This window comes from Corythoichthys intestinalis, chromosome 11 (assembly GCF_030265065.1).
Source record: "Corythoichthys intestinalis isolate RoL2023-P3 chromosome 11, ASM3026506v1, whole genome shotgun sequence".
In the NCBI taxonomy this organism is placed as follows: domain Eukaryota; kingdom Metazoa; phylum Chordata; class Actinopteri; order Syngnathiformes; family Syngnathidae; genus Corythoichthys; species Corythoichthys intestinalis.
The window spans coordinates 7319694-7337409 of NC_080405.1; the positions used below are offsets into that span (position 1 = coordinate 7319694).

Below are 17716 nucleotides of genomic sequence, written 5' to 3' on the forward strand. Positions count from 1 at the left end.
TCAAATTGAGATTACAACTGTGGAATTAAGCAAGTAACTTTTTGTTACCCAGCATTAGCTTTAGCCATGTCAGTGTAAGATTGGTAAGGGATTCAGACCCAAAGGGCGCTTTGGCTTAGCTGGTCAAAGTACCTGTCTAGTAAACAGGAGATCCTGGGTTCAACTCCCAGCAGTGCCAGCTGTGCCGTTGTGAGTTCTTTCAGAACACTGAACAAATATGTGAGGATAGGCTTGGTTCTTTGAAGCAACTGTTTTCAGCATGGTCAAGAAAGCCTCTTTGTGTCAGGACACTTACTCTGAGACCCGAGGGAATAATTTGCAATCGACTTGAGACCGATGCAAGGTTACACCCAACTTACTCCTAAAATTATTGGCAACCTGCAAGTTCTCCACCCCTGACACCCAACTACTTTAAGGGCGCTGTGGCTTAGCTGGTCAAAGTGCCTGTCTAGTAAACAGGAGATCCTGGGTTCAACTCCCTGCTCTGCCATTGTGAGGTCTTTCACAACACTGAGCAAGTATGCGAGGATAGGCTTGGTTCTTTGAAGAAACTGTTTTCAGCATTGTCAAGAAAGCCTCTTTGTTTCAGGACACTTACTGTGAGACCCGAGGGAATAATTTGCAATCGACTTGAGACCGATGCAAGGTTACACCGAACTTACTCCTAAAATTATTGGCAACCTGCAAGTTCTCCACCCCTGACACCCAACTACTTTAAGGGCGCTGTGGCTTAGCTGGTCAAAGTGCCTGTCTAGTAAACAGAAGATACTGGGTTCAACTCCCAGCAGTGCCTGCTGTGCCGTTGTGAGTTCTTTCAGAACACTGAACAAATATGCGAGGATAGGCTTGGTTATTTGAAGCATCTGTTTTCAGCATTGTCAAGAAAGCCTCTTTGTGTCAAACACTGAGCTGGAGAGCACCCATAAACCAATGGTGGGTTTTCTCAAATTGAGATTACAACTGTGGAATTAAGCAAGTAACTTTTTGTTACCCAGCATTAGCTTTAGCCATGTCAGTGTAAGATTGGTAAGGGATTCAGACACAAAGGGCGCTGTGGCTTAGCTGGTCAAAGTACCTGTCTAGTAAACAGGAGATCCTGGGTTCAACTCCCAGCAGTGCCTCCTGTGCCGTTGTGAGTTCTTTCAGAACACTGAACAAATATGCGAGGATAGGCTTGGTTCTTTGAAGCAACTGTTTTCAGCATGGTCAAGAAAGCCTCTTTGTGTCAGGACACTTACTCTGAGACCCGAGGGAACAATTTGCAATCGACTTGAGACCGATGTGAGGTTACACCCAACTTACTCCTAAAATTATTGGCAACCTGCAAGTTCTCCAGCCCTGACACCCAACTACTCTAAGGTATATATTTGGTTCATTATTCGACATTTACTAGATCTGCTGAGACTCACATTTGGTAGCTTCTAGGAATTCAAAAGTGAATCTATGTTTTATTGTTTAGCAAATTGTTGTAATTTCCATATTTAATTACATTTCCAGCCAAAAAGTGTCTCTGTGGCGCAATCGGTCAGCGTGCTCGGCTGTTAACCGAGAGGCTGGTGGTTCAAATCCACCCAGGGACGTTTCCCGTTAAATCCTGTGTTCTGTGCTTGATAAATGTTTCAAGGTCTTGTGTTATGCAATTACACGCAGCATTTGAACTGTATACTAGAATTTGCTGGGCTATGGTGTGTCACTCAGTCAAACGCTGAGCTGGAGAGCACCCATAAACCAACGGTGGGTTTTCTCAAATTGAGATTACAACTGTGGAATTAAGCAAGTAACTTTTTGTTACGCAGCATTAGCTTTAGCCATGTCAGTGTAAGATTGGTAAGGGATTCAGACGCAAAGGGCGCTGTGGCTTAGCTGGTCAAAGTGCCTGTCTAGTAAACAGAAGATACTGGGTTCAACTCCCAGCAGTGCCTGCTGTGCCGTTGTGAGTTCTTTCAGAACACTGAACAAATATGCGAGGATAGGCTTGGTTATTTGAAGCATCTGTTTTCAGCATTGTCAAGAAAGCCTCTTTGTGTCAAACACTGAGCTGGAGAGCACCCATAAACCAATGGTGGGTTTTCTCAAATTGAGATTACAACTGTGGAATTAAGCAAGTAACTTTTTGTTACCCAGCATTAGCTTTAGCCATGTCAGTGTAAGATTGGTAAGGGATTCAGACGCAAAGGGCGCTGTGGCTTAGCTGGTCAAAGTACCTGTCTAGTAAACAGGAGATCCTGGGTTCAACTCCCAGCAGTGCCTCCTGTGCTGTTGTGAGTTCTTTCAGAACACTGAACAAATATGCCAGGATAGGCTTGGTTCTTTGAAGCAACTGTTTTCAGCATGGTCAAGAAAGCCTCTTTGTGTCAGGACACTTACTCTGAGACCCGAGGGAACAATTTGCAATCGACTTGAGACCGATGTGAGGTTACACCCAACTTACTCCTAAAATTATTGGCAACCTGCAAGTTCTCCAGCCCTGACACCCAACTACTCTAAGTTATTTATTTAGTCATTATTCGACATTTACTAGATCTGCTGAGACTCACATTTGGTAGCTTCTAGGAATTCAAAAGTGAGTTTTATTGTTTAGCAAATTGTTGTAATTTCCATATTTAATTACATTTCCAGCCAAAGAGTGTCTCTGTGGCGCAATCGGTCAGCGCGCTCGGCTGTTAACCGAGAGGCTGGTGGTTCAAATCCACCCAGCGACGTTTCCTGTTAAATCCTGTGTTCTGAGCTTGATAAATGTTTCAAGGTCTTGTGTTTTGCAATTATATGCAGCATTTGAACTGTATACTAGAATTTGCTGGGCTATGGTGTGTCACTCAGTCAAATACTGAGCTGGAGAGCACCCATAAACCAACGGTGGGTTTTCTCAAATTGAGATTACAACTGTGGAATTAAGCAAGTAACTTTTTGTTACGCAGCATTAGCTTTAGCCATGTCAGTGTAAGATTGGTAAGGGATTCCGACGCAAAGGGCGCTGTGGCTTAGCTGGTCAAAGTGCCTGTCTAGTAAACAGGAGATCCTGGGTTCAACTCCCAGCAGTGCCTGCTGTCCCGTTGTGAGTTCTTTCAGAAAACTGAACAAATATGCGAGGATAGGCTTGGTTATTTGAAGCAACTGTTTTCAGCATGGTCAAGAAAGCCTCTTTTTGTCAGGACACTTACTCTGAGACCCGAGGGAATAATTTGCAATCTACTTGAGACCGATGCAAGGTTACACCCAACTTACTCCTAAAATTATTGGCAACCTGCAAGTTCTCCACCCCTGACACCCAACTACTTTAAGGGCGCTGTGGCTTAGCTGGTCAAAGTGCCTGTCTAGTAAACAGAAGATACTGGGTTCAACTCCCAGCAGTGCCTGCTGTGCCGTTGTGAGTTCTTTCAGAACACTGAACAAATATGCGAGGATAGGCTTGGTTATTTGAAGCATCTGTTTTCAGCATTGTCAAGAAAGCCTCTTTGTGTCAAACACTGAGCTGGAGAGCACCCATAAACCAATGGTGGGTTTTCTCAAATTGAGATTACAACTGTGGAATTAAGCAAGTAACTTTTTGTTACCCAGCATTAGCTTTAGCCATGTCAGTGTAAGATTGGTAAGGGATTCAGACGCAAAGGGCGCTGTGGCTTAGCTGGTCAAAGTACCTGTCTAGTAAACAGGAGATCCTGGGTTCAACTCCCAGCAGTGCCTCCTGTGCCGTTGTGAGTTCTTTCACAACACTGAACAAATATGCGAGGATAGGCTTGGTTCTTTGAAGCAACTGTTTTCAGCATGGTCAAGAAAGCCTCTTTGTGTCAGGACACTTACTCTGAGACCCGAGGGAACAATTTGCAATCGACTTGAGACCGATGTGAGGTTACACCCAACTTACTCCTAAAATTATTGGCAACCTGCAAGTTCTCCAGCCCAGACACCCAACTACTCTAAGTTATTTATTTAGTCATTATTCGACATTTACTAGATCGGCTGAGACTCACATTTGGTAGCTTCTAGGAATTCAAAAGTGAGTTTTATTGTTTAGCAAATTGTTGTAATTTCCATATTTAATTACATTTCCAGCCAAAGAGTGTCTCTGTGGCGCAATCGGTCACCGCGCTCGGCTGTTAACCGAGAGGCTGGTGGTTCAAATCCACCCAGGGATGTTTCCTGTTAAATCCTGTGTTCTGAGCTTGATAAATGTTTCAAGGTCTTGTGTTTTGCAATTATATGCAGCATTTGAACTGTATACTAGAATTTGCTGGGCTATGGTGTGTCACTCAGTCAAAACTGAGCTGGAGAGCACCCATAAACCAACGGTGGGTTTTCTCAAATTGAGATTACAACTGTGGAATTAAGCAAGTAACTTTTTGTTACCCAGCATTAGCTTTAGCCATGTCAGTGAAAGATTGGTAAGGGATTCAGACACAAAGGGCGCTGTGGCTTAGCTAGTCAAAGTGCCTGTCTAGTAAATAGGAGATCCTGGGTTCAACTCCCAGCAGTTCCTGCTGTTCTGTTGTGAGTTCTTTCAGAACACTGAACAAATTTGCCAGAATAGGCTTGGGTCTTTGAAGCAACTGTTTTCAGCATGGTCAAGAAAGCCTCTTTGTGTCAGGACACTTACTCTGAGACCCGAGGGAACAATTTGCAATCGACTTGAGACTGATGCAAGGTTACACCCAACTTACTCCTAAAATTGGCAACCTGCAAGTTCTCCAGCCCTTACACCCAACTACTCTAAGGTATTTATTTGGTCATTATTCGACATCTAATAGATCTGCTGAGACTCACATTTGGTAGCTTTTAGGAATTCAAAAGTGAATCTATGTTTTATTGTTTAGCAAATTGTTGTAATTTCCATATTTAATTAAATTTCCAGCCAAAAGTGTCTCTGTGGTGCAATCGGTCAGCGCGCTCGGCTGTTAACTGGGAGGCTGGTGGTACAAATCCACTCAAGGGCGTTTCCCATTAAATCCTGTGTTCTGAGCTTGATTAATGTTTCAAGGTCTTGTGTTTTGCAATTACACGCAGCATTTGAACTGTATACTAGAATTTGCTGGGCTATGGTGTGTCACTCAGTCAAACGCTGAGCTGGAGAGCACCCATAAACCAACGGTGGGTTTTCTCAAATTGAGATTACAACTGTGGAATTAAGCAAGTAACTTTTTGTTACGCAGCATTAGCTTTAGCCATGTCAGTGTAAGATTGGTAAGGGATTCAGACGCAAAGGGCGCTGTGGCTTAGCTGGTCAAAGTGCCTGTCTAGTAAACAGGAGATCCTGGGTTCAACTTCCAGCAGTGCCTGCTGTCCTGTTGTGAGTTCTTTCAGAACACTGAACAAATATGCGAGGATAGGCTTGGTTATTTGAAGCAACTGTTTTCAGCATGGTCAAGAAAGCCTCTTTGTGTCAGGACACTTACTCTGAGACCCGAGGGAATAATTTGCAATCGACTTGAGACCGATGCAAGGTTACACCCAACTTACTCCTAAAATTATTGGCAACCTGCAAGTTCTCCACCCCTGACACCCAACTACTTTAAGGGCGCTGTGGCTTAGCTGGTCAAAGTGCCTGTCTAGTAAACAGGAGATCCTGGGTTCAACTCCCTGCTCTGCCCTTGTGAGGTCTTTCACAACACTGAGCAAGTATGCGAGGATAGGCTTGGTTCTTTGAAGAAACTGTTTTCAGCATTGTCAAGAAAGCCTCTTTGTGTCAAACACTGAGCTGGAGAGCACCCATAAACCAACGGTGGGTTTTCTCAAATGAGATTACAACTGTGGAATTAAGCAAGTAACTTTTTGTTACCCAGCATTAGCTTTAGCCATGTCAGTGTAAGATTGGTAAGGGATTCAGACGCAAAGGGCGCTGTGGCTTAGCTGGTCAAAGTACCTGTCTAGTAAACAGGAGATCCTGGGTTCAACTCCCAGCAGTGCCTCCTGTCCCGTTGTGAGTTCTGTCAGAACACTGAACAAATATGCGAGGATAGGCTTGGTTCTTTGAAGCAACTGTTTTCAGCATGGTAAAGAAAGCCTCTTTGTGTCAGGACACTTACTCTGAGACCCGAGGGAACAATTTGCAATCGACTTGAGACCGATGTGAGGTTACACCCAACTTACTCCTAAAATTATTGGCAACCTGCAAGTTCTCCAGCCCTGACACCCAACTACTCTAAGTTATTTATTTAGTCATTATTCGACATTTACTAGATCTGCTGAGACTCACATTTGGTAGCTTCTAGGAATTCAAAAGTGAGTTTTATTGTTTAGCAAATTGTTGTAATTTCCATATTTAATTACATTTCCAGCCAAAGAGTGTCTCTGTGGCGCAATCGGTCAGCGCGGTCGGCTGTTAACCGAGAGGCTGGTGGTTCAAATCCACCCAGGGACGTTTCCTGCTAAATCCTGTGTTCTGAGCTTGATAAATGTTTCAAGGTCTTGTGTTTTGCAATTATATGCAGCATTTGAACTGTATACTAGAATTTGCTGGGCTATGGTGTGTCACTCAGTCAAACGCTGAGCTGGAGAGCACCCATAAACCAACGGTGGGTTTTCTCAAATTGAGATTACAACTGTGGAATTAAGCAAGTAACTTTTTGTTACCCAGCATTAGCTTTAGCCATGTCAGTGTAAGATTGGTAAGGGATTCAGACGCAAAGGGCGCTGTGGCTTAGCTGGTCAAAGTGCCTGTCTAGTAAACAGAAGATACTGGGTTCAACTCCCAGCAGTGCCTGCTGTGCCGTTGTGAGTTCTTTCAGAACACTGAACAAATATGCGAGGATAGGCTTGGTTATTTGAAGCATCTGTTTTCAGCATTGTCAAGAAAGCCTCTTTGTGTCAGGACACTTACTCTGAGACCCGAGGGAACAATTTGCAATCGACTTGAGACCGATGTGAGGTTACACCCAACTTACTCCTAAAATTATTGGCAACCTGCAAGTTCTCCAGCCCTGACACCCAACTACTCTAAGTTATTTATTTAGTCATTATTCGACATTTACTAGATCTGCTGAGACTCACATTTGGTAGCTTCTAGGAATTTAAAAGTGAGTTTTATTGTTTAGCAAATTGTTGTAATTTCCATATTTAATTACATTTCCAGCCAAAGAGTGTCTCTGTGGCGCAATCGGCTGTTAACCGAGAGGCTGGTGGTTCAAATCCACCCAGGGACGTTTCCTGCTAAATCCTGTGTTCTGAGGTTGATAAATGTTTCAAGGTCTTGTGTTTTGCAATTATATGCAGCATTTGAACTGTATACTAGAATTTGCTGGGCTATGGTGTGTCACTCAGTCAAAACTGAGCTGGAGAGCACCCATAAACCAACGGTGGGTTTTCTCAAATTGAGATTACAACTGTGGAATTAAGCAAGTAACTTTTTGTTAACCAGCATTAGCTTTAGCCATGTCAGTGAAAGATTGGTAAGGGATTCAGACACAAAGGGCGCTGTGGCTTAGCTAGTCAAAGTGCCTGTCTAGTAAACAGGAGATCCTGGGTTCAACTCCCAGCAGTTCCTGCTGTTCTGTTGTGAGTTCTTTCAGAACACTGAACAAATTTGCCAGAATAGGCTTGGGTCTTTGAAGCAACTGTTTTCAGCATGGTCAAGAAAGCCTCTTTGTGTCAGGACACTTACTCTGAGACCCGAGGGAACAATTTGCAATCGACTTGAGACTGATGCAAGGTTACACCCAACTTACTCCTAAAATTGGCAACCTGCAAGTTCTCCAGCCCTTACACCCAACTACTCTAAGGTATTTATTTGGTCATTATTCGACATTTAATAGATCTGCTGAGACTCACATTTGGTAGCTTTTAGGAATTCAAAAGTGAATCTATGTTTTATTGTTTAGCAAATTGTTGTAATTTCCATATTTAATTAAATTTCCAGCCAAAAGTGTCTCTGTGGTGCAATCGGTCAGCGCGCTCGGCTGTTAACTGGGAGGCTGGTGGTACAAATCCACTCAAGGGTGTTTCCCATTAAATCCTGTGTTCTGAGCTTGATTAATGTTTCAAGGTCTTGTGGTTTGCAATTACACGCAGCATTTGAACTGTATACTAGAATTTGCTGGGCTATGGTGTGTCAGTCAGTCAAACACTGAGCTGGAGACCACCCATAAACCAACGGTGGGTTTTCTCAAATTGAGATTACAACTGTGGAATTAAGCAAGGAAATTGTTGTTACCCAGCATTAGTTTTACCCAGGTCAGTGGAAGATTGGTAAGGGGTTCAGATGCAAAGGGTGCTGTGGCTTAGCTGGTCAAAGTGCCTGTCTTGTAAACAGGAGATCCTGGGTTCAACTCCCAGCAGTGCCTGCTGTTCCATTATGAGTTCTTTCAGAACACTGAATGAATATGCACGGATAGGCATGGTTATTTGAATCAACTGTTTTCAGCATTGTCAAGAAAGCCTCTTTCTGTCAAATACTGAGCTGGAGAGCACCCATAAACCAACGGTGGGTTTTTCTCAAATTGAGATTACAACTGTGGAATTAAGCAAGTAACTTTTTGTTACCCAGCATTAGCTTTAGCCATGTCAGTGTAAGATTGGTAAGGAATTCAGACGCAAAGGGCCCTGTGGCTTAGCTGGTCAAAGTACCTGTCTAGTAAACAGGAGATCCTGGGTTCAACTCCCAGCAGTGCCTCCTGTGCCGTTGTGAGTTCTTTCAGAACACTGAACAAATATGTGAGGATAGGCTTTGTTCTTTGAAGCAACTGTTGTCAGCATGGTCAAGAAAACCTCTTTGTTTCAGGACACTTACTGTGAGACCCGAGGGAATAATTTGCAATCGACTTGAGACCGATGCAAGGTTACACCCAACTTACTCCTAAAATTATTGGCAACCTGCAAGTTCTCCACCCCTGACACCCAACTACTCTAAGGGCGCTGTGGCTTAGCTGGTCAAAGTGCCTGTCTAGTAAACAGGAGATCCTGGGTTCAACTCCCTGCTCTGCCATTGTGAGGTCTTTCACAACACTGAGCAAGTATGCGAGGATAGTCTTGGTTCTTTGAAGAAACTGTTTTCAGCATTGTCAAGAAAGCCTCTTTGTTTCAGGACACTTACTGTGAGACCCGAGGGAATAATTTGCAATCGAATTGAGACCGATGCAAGGTTACACCCAACTTACTCCTAAAATTACTGGCAACCTGCAAGTTCTCCACCCCTGACACCCAACTACTCTAAGGTATTTATTTGGTTCATTATTCGACATTTAATAGATCTGCTAAGACTCACATTTTGTAGCTTCTAGGAATTCAAAAGTGAATCTATGTTTTATTGTTTAGCAAATTGTTGTAATTTCCATATTTAATTACATTTCTAGCCAAAAAGTGTCGCTGTGGCGCAATCGGTCAGCTTGCTCGGCTGTTAACCGAGAGGCTGGTGGTTCAAATCCACCCAGGGACGTTTCCTGTTAAATCCTGTGTTCTGTGCTTGATAAATGTTTCAAGGTCTTGTGTTTTGCAATTACACGTAGCATTTGAACTGTATACTAGAATTTGCTGGGCTATGGTGTGTCAGTCAGTCAAACACTGAGCTGGAGAGCACCCATAAACCAACGGTGGGTTTTCTCAAATTGAGATTACAACTGTGGAATTAAGCAGGTAACTTTTTGTTACCCAGCATTAGTTTTAGCCATGTCAGTGAAAGATTGGTAAGGGATTCAGACGCAAAGGGCGCTGTGGCTTAGCTGGTCAAAGTGCCTGTCTAGTAAACAAGAGATCCTGGGTTCAACTCCCAGCAGTGCCTGCTGTCCCGTTGTGAGTTCTTTCAGAACACTGAACAAATATGCGAGGATAGGCTTGGTTATTTGAAGCAATTTTTTTCAGCATTGTCAAGAAAGCCTCTTTGTGTCAAACACTGAGCTGGAGACCACCCATAAACCAATGGTGGGTTTTCTCAAATTGAGATTACAACTGTGGAATTAAGCAAGTAACTTTTTGTTACCCAGCATTAGCTTTAGCCATGTCAGTGTAAGATTGGTAAGGGATTCAGACCCAAAGGGCGCTTTGGCTTAGCTGGTCAAAGTACCTGTCTAGTAAACAGGAGATCCTGGGTTCAACTGCCAGCTGTGCCGTTGTGAGTTCTTTCAGAACACTGAACAAATATGTGAGGATAGGCTTGGTTCTTTGAAGCAACTGTTTTCAGCATGGTCAAGAAAGCCTCTTTGTGTCAGGACACTTACTCTGAGACCCGAGGGAACAATTTGCAATCGACTTGAGACCGATGTGAGGTTACACCCAACTTACTCCTAAAATTATTGGCAACCTGCAAGTTCTCCAGCCCTGACACCCAACTACTCTAAGTTATTTATTTAGTCATTATTTGACATTTAATAGATCTGCTGAGACTCACATTTGGAAGCTTCTAGGAATTCAAAAGTGAATCTATGTTTTATTGTTTAGCAAATTGTTGTAATTTCCATATTTAATTTCATTTCCAGCCAAAACGTGTCTCTGTGGCGCAATCGGTCAGCGCGCTCGGCTGTTAACCGAGAGGCTTGTGGTTCAAATCCACCCAGGGACGTTTCCTGTTAAATCCTGTGTTCTGAGCTTGATAAATGTTTCAAGGTCTTGTGTTTTGCAATTACACGCAGCATTTGAACTGTATACTAGAATTTGCTGGGCTATGGTGTGTCACTCAGTCAAACGCTGAGCTGGAGAGCACCCATAAACCAACGGTGGGTTTTCTCAAATTGAGATTACAACTGTGGAATTAAGCAAGTAACTTTTTGTTACCCAGCATTAGCTTAAGCCATGTCAGTGAAAGATTGGTAAGGGATTCAGACACAAAGGGCGCTGTGGCTTAGCTAGTCAAAGTGCCTGTCTAGTAAACAGGAAATCCTCAGTTCAACTCGCAGCAGTGCCTGCTGTTCCGTTATGAGTTCTTTCAGAACACTGAATAAATATGCACGGATAGGCATGGTTATTTGAAGCAACTGTTTTCAGCATTGTCAAGAAAACCTCTTTCTGTCAAACACTGAGCTGGAGAGCACCCATAAACCAACGGTGGGTTTTTCTCAAATTGAGATTACAACTGTGGAATTAAGCAAGTAACTTTTTGTTACCCAGCATTAGCTTTAGCCATGTCAGTGTAAGATTGGTAAGGGATTCAGACGCAAAGGGCGCTGTGGCTTAGCTGGTCAAAGTACCTGTCTAGTAAACAGGAGATCCTGGGTTCAACTCCCAGCAGTGCCTCCTGTGCCGTTGTGAGTTCTTTCAGAACACTGAACAAATATGCGAGGATAGGCTTGGTTCTTTGAAGCAACTGTTGTCAGCATGGTCAAGAAAGCCTCTCTGTGTCAGGACACTTACTCTGAGACCCGAGGGAACAATTTGCAATCGACTTGAGACCGATGTGAGGTTACACCCAACTTACTCCTAAAATTATTGGCAACCTGCAAGTTCTCCAGCCCTGACACCCAACTACTCTAAGGTAATTATTTGGTCATTATTCGACATTTAATAGATCTGCTGAGACTCACATTTGGTAGCTTCTAGGAATTCAAAAGTGAATCTATGTTTTATTGTTTAGCAAATTGTTGTAATTTCCATATTTAATTACATTTCCAGCCAAAAAGTGTCGCTGTGGCGCAATCGGTCAGCTTGCTCAGCTGTTAACCGAGAGGCTGGTGGTTCAAATCCACCCAGGGACGTTTCCCGTTAAATCCTGTCTTCTCAGCTTGATAAATGTTTCAAGGTCTTGTGTTTTGCAATTATACGCAGCATTTGAACTGTATACTAGAATTTGCTGGGCTATGGTGTGTCACTCAGTCAAACACTGAGCTGGAGCGCACCCATAAACCAACGGTGGGTTTTCTCAAATTGAGATGACAATTGTGGAATTAAGCAAGGAAATTGTTGTTACCCAGCATTAGTTTTACCCAGGTCAGTGGAAGATTGGTAAGGGATTCAGATGCGAAGGGTCCTGTGGCTTAGCTGGTCAAAGTGCCTGTCTTGTAAACAGGAGATCCTGGGTTCAACTCCCTGCTCTGGCATTGTGAGGTCTTTCACAACACTGAGCAAGTATGCGAGGATAGGGTTGGTTCTTTGAAGAAACTGTTTTCAGCATTGTCAAGAAAGCCTCTTTGTTTCACGACACTTACTGTGAGACCCGAGGGAATAATTTGCAATCGACTTGAGACCGATGCAAGGTTACACCCAACTTACTCCTAAAATTATTGGCAACCTGCAAGTTCTCCACCCCTGACACCCAACTACTCTAAGGTATTTATTTGGTTCATTATTCGACATTTAATAGATCTGCTGAGACTCACATTTGGTAGCTTCTAGGAATTCAAAAGTGAATCTATGTTTTATTGTTAAGCAAATTGTTGTAATTTCCATATTTAATTACATTTCTAGCCAAAAAGTGTCGCTGTGGCGCAATCGGTCAGCTTGCTCGGCTGTTAACCGAGAGGCTGGTGGTTCAAATCCACCCAGGGACGTTTCCCGTTAAATCCTGTGTTCTGTGCTTGATAAATGTTTCAAGGTCTTGTGTTTTGCAATTACACGTAGCATTTGAACTGTATACGAGAATTTGCTGGGCTATGGTGTGTCACTCAGTCAAACGCTGAGCTGGAGACCACCCATAAACCAACGGTGGGTTTTCTCAAATTGAGATTACAACTGTGGAATTAAGCAAGGAAATTGTTGTTACCCAGCATTAGTTTTACCCAGGTGAGTGGAAGATTGGTAAGGGGTTCAGATGCAAAGGGTGCTGTGGCTTAGCTGGTCAAAGTTCCTGTCTTGTAAACAGGAGATCCTGGGTTCAACTCGCAGCAGTGCCTGCTGTTCCGTTATGAGTTCTTTCAGAACACTGAATAAATATGCACGGATAAGCATGGTTATTTGAAGCAACTGTTTTCAGCATTGTCAAGAAAGCCTCTTTGTGTCAAACACTGAGCTGGAGAGCACCCATAAACCAACGGTGGGTTTTCTCAAATTGAGATTACAACTGTGGAATTAAGCAAGTAACTTTTTGTTACCCAGCATTAGCTTTAGCCATGTCAGTGTAAGATTGGTAAGGGATTCAGACGCAAAGGGCGCTGTGGCTTAGCTGGTCAAAGTACCTGTCTAGTAAACAGGAGATCCTGGGTTCGACTCCCAGCAGTGCCTCCTGTGCCGTTGTGAGTTCTTTCAGAACACTGAACAAATATGCGAGGATAGGCTTGGTTCTTTGAAGAAACTGTTTTCAGCATTGTCAATAAAGCCTCTTTGTTTCAGGACACTTACTGTGAGACCCGAGGGAGTAATTTGCAATCGACTTGAGACCGATGCAAGGTTACACCCAACTTACTCCTAAAATTATTGGCAACCTGCAAGTTCTCCACCCCTGACACCCAACTACTCTAAGGTATTTATTTGGTTCATTATTCGACATTTAATAGATCTGCTGAGACTCACATTTGGTAGCTTCTAGGAATTCAAAAGTGAATCTATGTTTTATTGTTCAGCAAATTGTTGTAATTTCCATATTTAATTACATTTCTGGCCGAAAAGTGTCTCTGTGGCGCAATCGGTCAGCGCGCTCGGCTGTTACCCGAGAGGCTGGTGGTTCAAATCCACCCAGGGACGTTTCCAATTAAATCCTGTTTTCTGAGCTTCATTAATGTTTCAAGGTCTTGTGTTTTGCAATTACACGCAGCATTTGAACTGTATACTAGAATTTGCTGGGCTATGGTGTGTCACTCAGTCAAACACTGAGCTGGAGAGCAACCATAAACCAACGGTGGGTTTTCTCAAATTGAGATTACAAGTGTGGAATTAAGCAAGTAACGTTTTGTTACCGAGCATTAGCTTTAGCCAAGACAGTGAAAGATTGGTAAGGGATTCAGACACAAAGGGCGCTGTGGCTTAGCTGGTCAAAGTTCCTGTCTAGTAAACAGGAGATCCTGGGTTCAACTCCCATTAGTACCTGCTGTGCCATTGTGAGTTCTTTCAGAACACTGAACAACTATGCGAGGATAGGCTTGGTTCTTTGAAGCAACTGTTTTCAGCATGGTCAAGAAAGCCTCTTTGTGTCAGGACACTTATTCTGAGACCCGAGGGAACAATTTGCAATCGACTTGAGACTGATGCAAGGTTACACCCAACTTACTCCTAAAATTATTGGAAACCTGCAAGTTCTCCAGCCCTTACACCCAACTACTCTAAGGTATTTATTTGGTCATTATTCGACATTTAATAGATCTGCTGAGACTCACATTTGGTAGCTTTTAGGAATTCAAAAGTGAATCTATGTTTTATTGTTTAGCAAATTGTTGTAATTTCCATATTTAATTAAATTTCCAGCCAAAAGTGTCTCTGTGGCGCAATCGGTCAGCGTGCTCGGCTGTTAACCGAGAGGCTGGTGGTACAAATCCACTCAGGGACGTTTCCCATTAAATCCTGTGTTCTGAGCTTGATAAATGTTTCAAGGTCTTGTGTTTTGCAATTACACGTAGCATTTGAACTGTATACGAGAATTTGCTGGGCTATGGTGTGTCACTCAGTCAAACACTGAGCTGGAGAGCACCCATAAACCAACGGTGGGTTTTCTCAAATTGAGATTACAACTGTGGAATTAAGCAGGTAACTTTTTGTTACCCAGCATTAGTTTTAGCCATGTCAGTGAAAGATTGGTAAGGGATTCAGACGCAAAGGGCGCTGTGGCTTAGCTCGTCAAAGTGCCTGTCTAGTAAACAGGAGATCCTCGGTTCAACTCCCAGCAGTGCCTGCTGTGCCGTTGTTAGTTCTTTCAGAACACTGAACAAATATGCGAGGATAGGCTTTGTTATTTGAAGCAACTGTTTTCAGCATTGTCAAGAAAGCCTCTTTGTGTCAGGACACTTACTCTGAGACACGAGGGAACAATTTGCAATCGACTTGAGACCGATGTGAGGTTACACCCAACTTACTCCTAAAATTATTGGCAACCTGGAAGTTCTTCAGCCCTGACACCCAACTACTCTAAGGTATTTTTTTAGTCATTATTCGACATTTAATAGATCTTCTGAGACTCACATTTGGTAGCTTCTTGGAATTCAAAAGTGAATCTATGTTTTATTGTTTAGCAAATTGTTGTAATTTCGATATTTAATTACATTTCCAGCCAAAAAGTGTCTCTGTGGTGCAATTGGTCAGCGTGCTCGGCTGTCAACCGAGAGGCTGGTGGTTCAAATCCACCCAGGGGCGTGTCCCTTTAAGACTGAGTTCTGAGTTTGATTAATGTTTCAAGGTCTGGTGCTTTGCAATTACACGCAGCATTTGAATTATATACTAGAAATTGCTGGCCTATGGTGTGTCACTCAGTAACACACTGAGCTTTAGAAAACCCATAAACCTACACTGGGTTTTCTCAAATTGAGATTACAACTGTGGAATTAAGGAAGGAAATTGTTGTTACCCAGCGTTAGTTTAGCAAGGTCAGTGGAAGATTGGTAAGGGATTTAGACGCAAAGGGCGCTGTGGCTTAGCTGGTCAAAGTTCTTGTCTAGTATCAGGAGATCTTGGGTTCAACTCCCAGCAGTGGCTGCTGTTCCATTGTGGGTACTTTCAGAACACTGAACAAATATGCGAGGATAGGCATGGTTCTTTGAAGCAGTTGTTTTCAGCATTGTCAAGAAAGCCTCTTTGTGTCAAGGCACTTGCTCTCAGACTTGAGGGAGCAATTTGCCATCGACTTGAGATTGATGCAAGGTTACACCCAACTTCTAAAATCATTGGCAACCTACAAGTTCTCCAACCCTTACACCCAACTGCTCTAAGGTATTTATTTATTCATTATTCGACAGATCTGCTGAGATTCACATTTGGTAGCTTCTAGGAATTCAATAGTTAATATATGTTTCATTGTTTAGCAAATTGTTGTAAATTCCTTAATTAATTACATTTCTAGTAAAAAAGTGCTCTGTGGCGCAATCGGTCAGCGCGCTTGGCTGTCAACCGAGATGCTTCTGGTTCAAATTAGTGTTGTATCGTTCGTGAACGATTCGTTCTTTTTGAACGAATTGTTTGGGTGAACGAGACCGAACTAATCACCTTCTGCACTGATTAGTTCTAGGAAGCTTGGGCTTGCTTGCTGCGTGGGAGGGCGTTGAGCAAGCGGCAGTTTCTTGACATCGCGAACGACCAATCAGACGCCAGCCTCATCACGGGCAGGGGAGGGAGAGGAAACAGAATCAGAGCGTCCGTCACTCACTTCTATGTGTGGCCAATAAGCAGCCAGCATGTAGGCGGGGGGCAAGACTGAGTTATGTCACTTCCCGTTCAGTGACTCGGTCCTCCTGACCCAGCTTGCTGCTTACTTGACTTTGCAGTCACACAGTGAACGAGTCAGAAAGTGAAAGGAAAGGACTTTGTCGCATATTTGTTAATGTGGAGCCTATCATGTGCTGCTCAAACACACAAAAACACCACGCAAACCTAGTGAGCATGGTTTAGTGTACTACTTTTCTCAAAAAACTCGGGACTACATATGACGACATACTATCAAACTTACAGTAGTTTAAAACTCTTTGGCCAGTAGCTACGAGGCAAGCAAAAGGGGAGCTGCGGTCGTGTGACGGCAGTGCGGGGGGGGTGTTGAACCGTCACTGATTGGCGGCTTCATGGCAGTGATATTTACCACATATGTGCACAGGAAAATGAATATTTTGTATGATCACCATAATACTGATTTGCAATGAAACAGTATATACAGTACATGTCCATTTTTTCCGAGTGTTTTATTTATTTTTATGGGGTCAGAGCGTGTCAGGTGTTGGTTGGTTTTACAAATTAATGTCCATCCGTCCATCATATGCTACTCAAGCGGCCAAAAACAACGCACGCAGGCACGGAACATGTAGCAATATGTCTCCATTTTTCTTAATGGACTAATGAGAGTGGAAAGGCGATATTGTAAAGAGCAAACTGTAGCGGATGATGATGTTGAGTCTCGTAGCTCACTGAGTAGACGTGTTGCAATTATTAAATTATTACTCGTCAGCATTTGACAATCTAAGATGAGGGGACGACGGGGGAGCTGACTGGATTATTTATTTATTAATACCAGTGCAAAAATGATATTTCAATACAATCATCTCAATAATGATTTGCAATGACACTGTTTTGTATCAAAATGTAGCATTGTTTTCATTTCAGAGCAATACATTTGACAACCATCTATTTACGCTTTAGTTTACGATAGTTACCAAAAATAATAGTGAGGAGCATAAAAACAAAAACACAACAGAGCGTGAGGTAAAAATAATGTGTTGGTCGTTCCATATTTAGAAATTAAACTTTCACTTTCTCTTTTTATTTGGGTGACAGCAAGCGTGTCACGTAGGCTGGTAGCGGCAATATTGTACATGTGATCAAGATCATGCTAAATAAAGTCCGTGCGCCCCCGAGCCCAAATCCACAAAAGGAAAATGTGTGAAACAGTGTCCTAAATCAAAATGCAAGCACGAGCCATGACTTTGATCCCATAGGAATACGACAGACGACGCGGAAGTTCTCTCTCGCTATTGCAACGGCGGGGTAGAGACGAGGCTGCGAAAACAGAATGATTGTCTGTCACTCACTTCTGAATCTACAACGAGCAGCCAATAGGAGCCTGTGTGCAAGAGGGGGAGGAACCAAGCAATGTCACTTCCCGTTCAGTTATATTGCTAAGCAGTCTTTGAAGATTCGTTCGGCAACGTCACTTCCCGTTCACTAACCGAACGATTCATTTGGGTGGGTGGATGAGGTGGGCGAACGATTCGCTGAATGATTTGTTTGAACGAGTCTT

General features: G+C 43.1%; 19 non-coding genes across 19 annotated transcripts; all 19 read left to right on the forward strand.

Annotated features, from left to right (window-relative positions):
* The first annotated feature begins 1047 nt into the window (after positions 1-1047).
* trnat-agu (transfer RNA threonine (anticodon AGU)) lies at positions 1048-1121 on the forward strand. Its single transcript has one exon. It is a non-coding gene; the product is annotated as a tRNA-Thr (tRNA).
* Positions 1122-1506: 385 nt separating this feature from the next.
* On the forward strand, positions 1507-1580 carry trnan-guu (transfer RNA asparagine (anticodon GUU)). Its single transcript has one exon. It is a non-coding gene; the product is annotated as a tRNA-Asn (tRNA).
* A 596-nt stretch (positions 1581-2176) lies between these two features.
* On the forward strand, positions 2177-2250 carry trnat-agu (transfer RNA threonine (anticodon AGU)). Its single transcript has one exon. It is a non-coding gene; the product is annotated as a tRNA-Thr (tRNA).
* Positions 2251-2628: 378 nt separating this feature from the next.
* On the forward strand, positions 2629-2702 carry trnan-guu (transfer RNA asparagine (anticodon GUU)). The gene has a single exon. It is a non-coding gene; the product is annotated as a tRNA-Asn (tRNA).
* Positions 2703-2970: 268 nt separating this feature from the next.
* On the forward strand, positions 2971-3044 carry trnat-agu (transfer RNA threonine (anticodon AGU)). The gene has a single exon. It is a non-coding gene; the product is annotated as a tRNA-Thr (tRNA).
* A 566-nt stretch (positions 3045-3610) lies between these two features.
* Positions 3611-3684, forward strand: trnat-agu (transfer RNA threonine (anticodon AGU)). The gene has a single exon. It is a non-coding gene; the product is annotated as a tRNA-Thr (tRNA).
* Positions 3685-4062: 378 nt separating this feature from the next.
* Positions 4063-4136, forward strand: trnan-guu (transfer RNA asparagine (anticodon GUU)). Its single transcript has one exon. It is a non-coding gene; the product is annotated as a tRNA-Asn (tRNA).
* A 1693-nt stretch (positions 4137-5829) lies between these two features.
* On the forward strand, positions 5830-5903 carry trnat-agu (transfer RNA threonine (anticodon AGU)). The gene has a single exon. It is a non-coding gene; the product is annotated as a tRNA-Thr (tRNA).
* A 378-nt stretch (positions 5904-6281) lies between these two features.
* Positions 6282-6355, forward strand: trnan-guu (transfer RNA asparagine (anticodon GUU)). The gene has a single exon. It is a non-coding gene; the product is annotated as a tRNA-Asn (tRNA).
* Positions 6356-8199: 1844 nt separating this feature from the next.
* trnat-ugu (transfer RNA threonine (anticodon UGU)) lies at positions 8200-8273 on the forward strand. Its single transcript has one exon. It is a non-coding gene; the product is annotated as a tRNA-Thr (tRNA).
* A 1017-nt stretch (positions 8274-9290) lies between these two features.
* On the forward strand, positions 9291-9364 carry trnan-guu (transfer RNA asparagine (anticodon GUU)). The gene has a single exon. It is a non-coding gene; the product is annotated as a tRNA-Asn (tRNA).
* Positions 9365-10409: 1045 nt separating this feature from the next.
* On the forward strand, positions 10410-10483 carry trnan-guu (transfer RNA asparagine (anticodon GUU)). Its single transcript has one exon. It is a non-coding gene; the product is annotated as a tRNA-Asn (tRNA).
* A 597-nt stretch (positions 10484-11080) lies between these two features.
* Positions 11081-11154, forward strand: trnat-agu (transfer RNA threonine (anticodon AGU)). The gene has a single exon. It is a non-coding gene; the product is annotated as a tRNA-Thr (tRNA).
* A 1176-nt stretch (positions 11155-12330) lies between these two features.
* trnan-guu (transfer RNA asparagine (anticodon GUU)) lies at positions 12331-12404 on the forward strand. Its single transcript has one exon. It is a non-coding gene; the product is annotated as a tRNA-Asn (tRNA).
* Positions 12405-12672: 268 nt separating this feature from the next.
* On the forward strand, positions 12673-12746 carry trnat-ugu (transfer RNA threonine (anticodon UGU)). The gene has a single exon. It is a non-coding gene; the product is annotated as a tRNA-Thr (tRNA).
* Positions 12747-13000: 254 nt separating this feature from the next.
* Positions 13001-13074, forward strand: trnat-agu (transfer RNA threonine (anticodon AGU)). The gene has a single exon. It is a non-coding gene; the product is annotated as a tRNA-Thr (tRNA).
* Positions 13075-13459: 385 nt separating this feature from the next.
* On the forward strand, positions 13460-13533 carry trnan-guu (transfer RNA asparagine (anticodon GUU)). Its single transcript has one exon. It is a non-coding gene; the product is annotated as a tRNA-Asn (tRNA).
* A 725-nt stretch (positions 13534-14258) lies between these two features.
* On the forward strand, positions 14259-14332 carry trnan-guu (transfer RNA asparagine (anticodon GUU)). Its single transcript has one exon. It is a non-coding gene; the product is annotated as a tRNA-Asn (tRNA).
* A 726-nt stretch (positions 14333-15058) lies between these two features.
* trnad-guc (transfer RNA aspartic acid (anticodon GUC)) lies at positions 15059-15132 on the forward strand. The gene has a single exon. It is a non-coding gene; the product is annotated as a tRNA-Asp (tRNA).
* The last annotated feature ends 2584 nt before the right edge of the window (positions 15133-17716 follow it).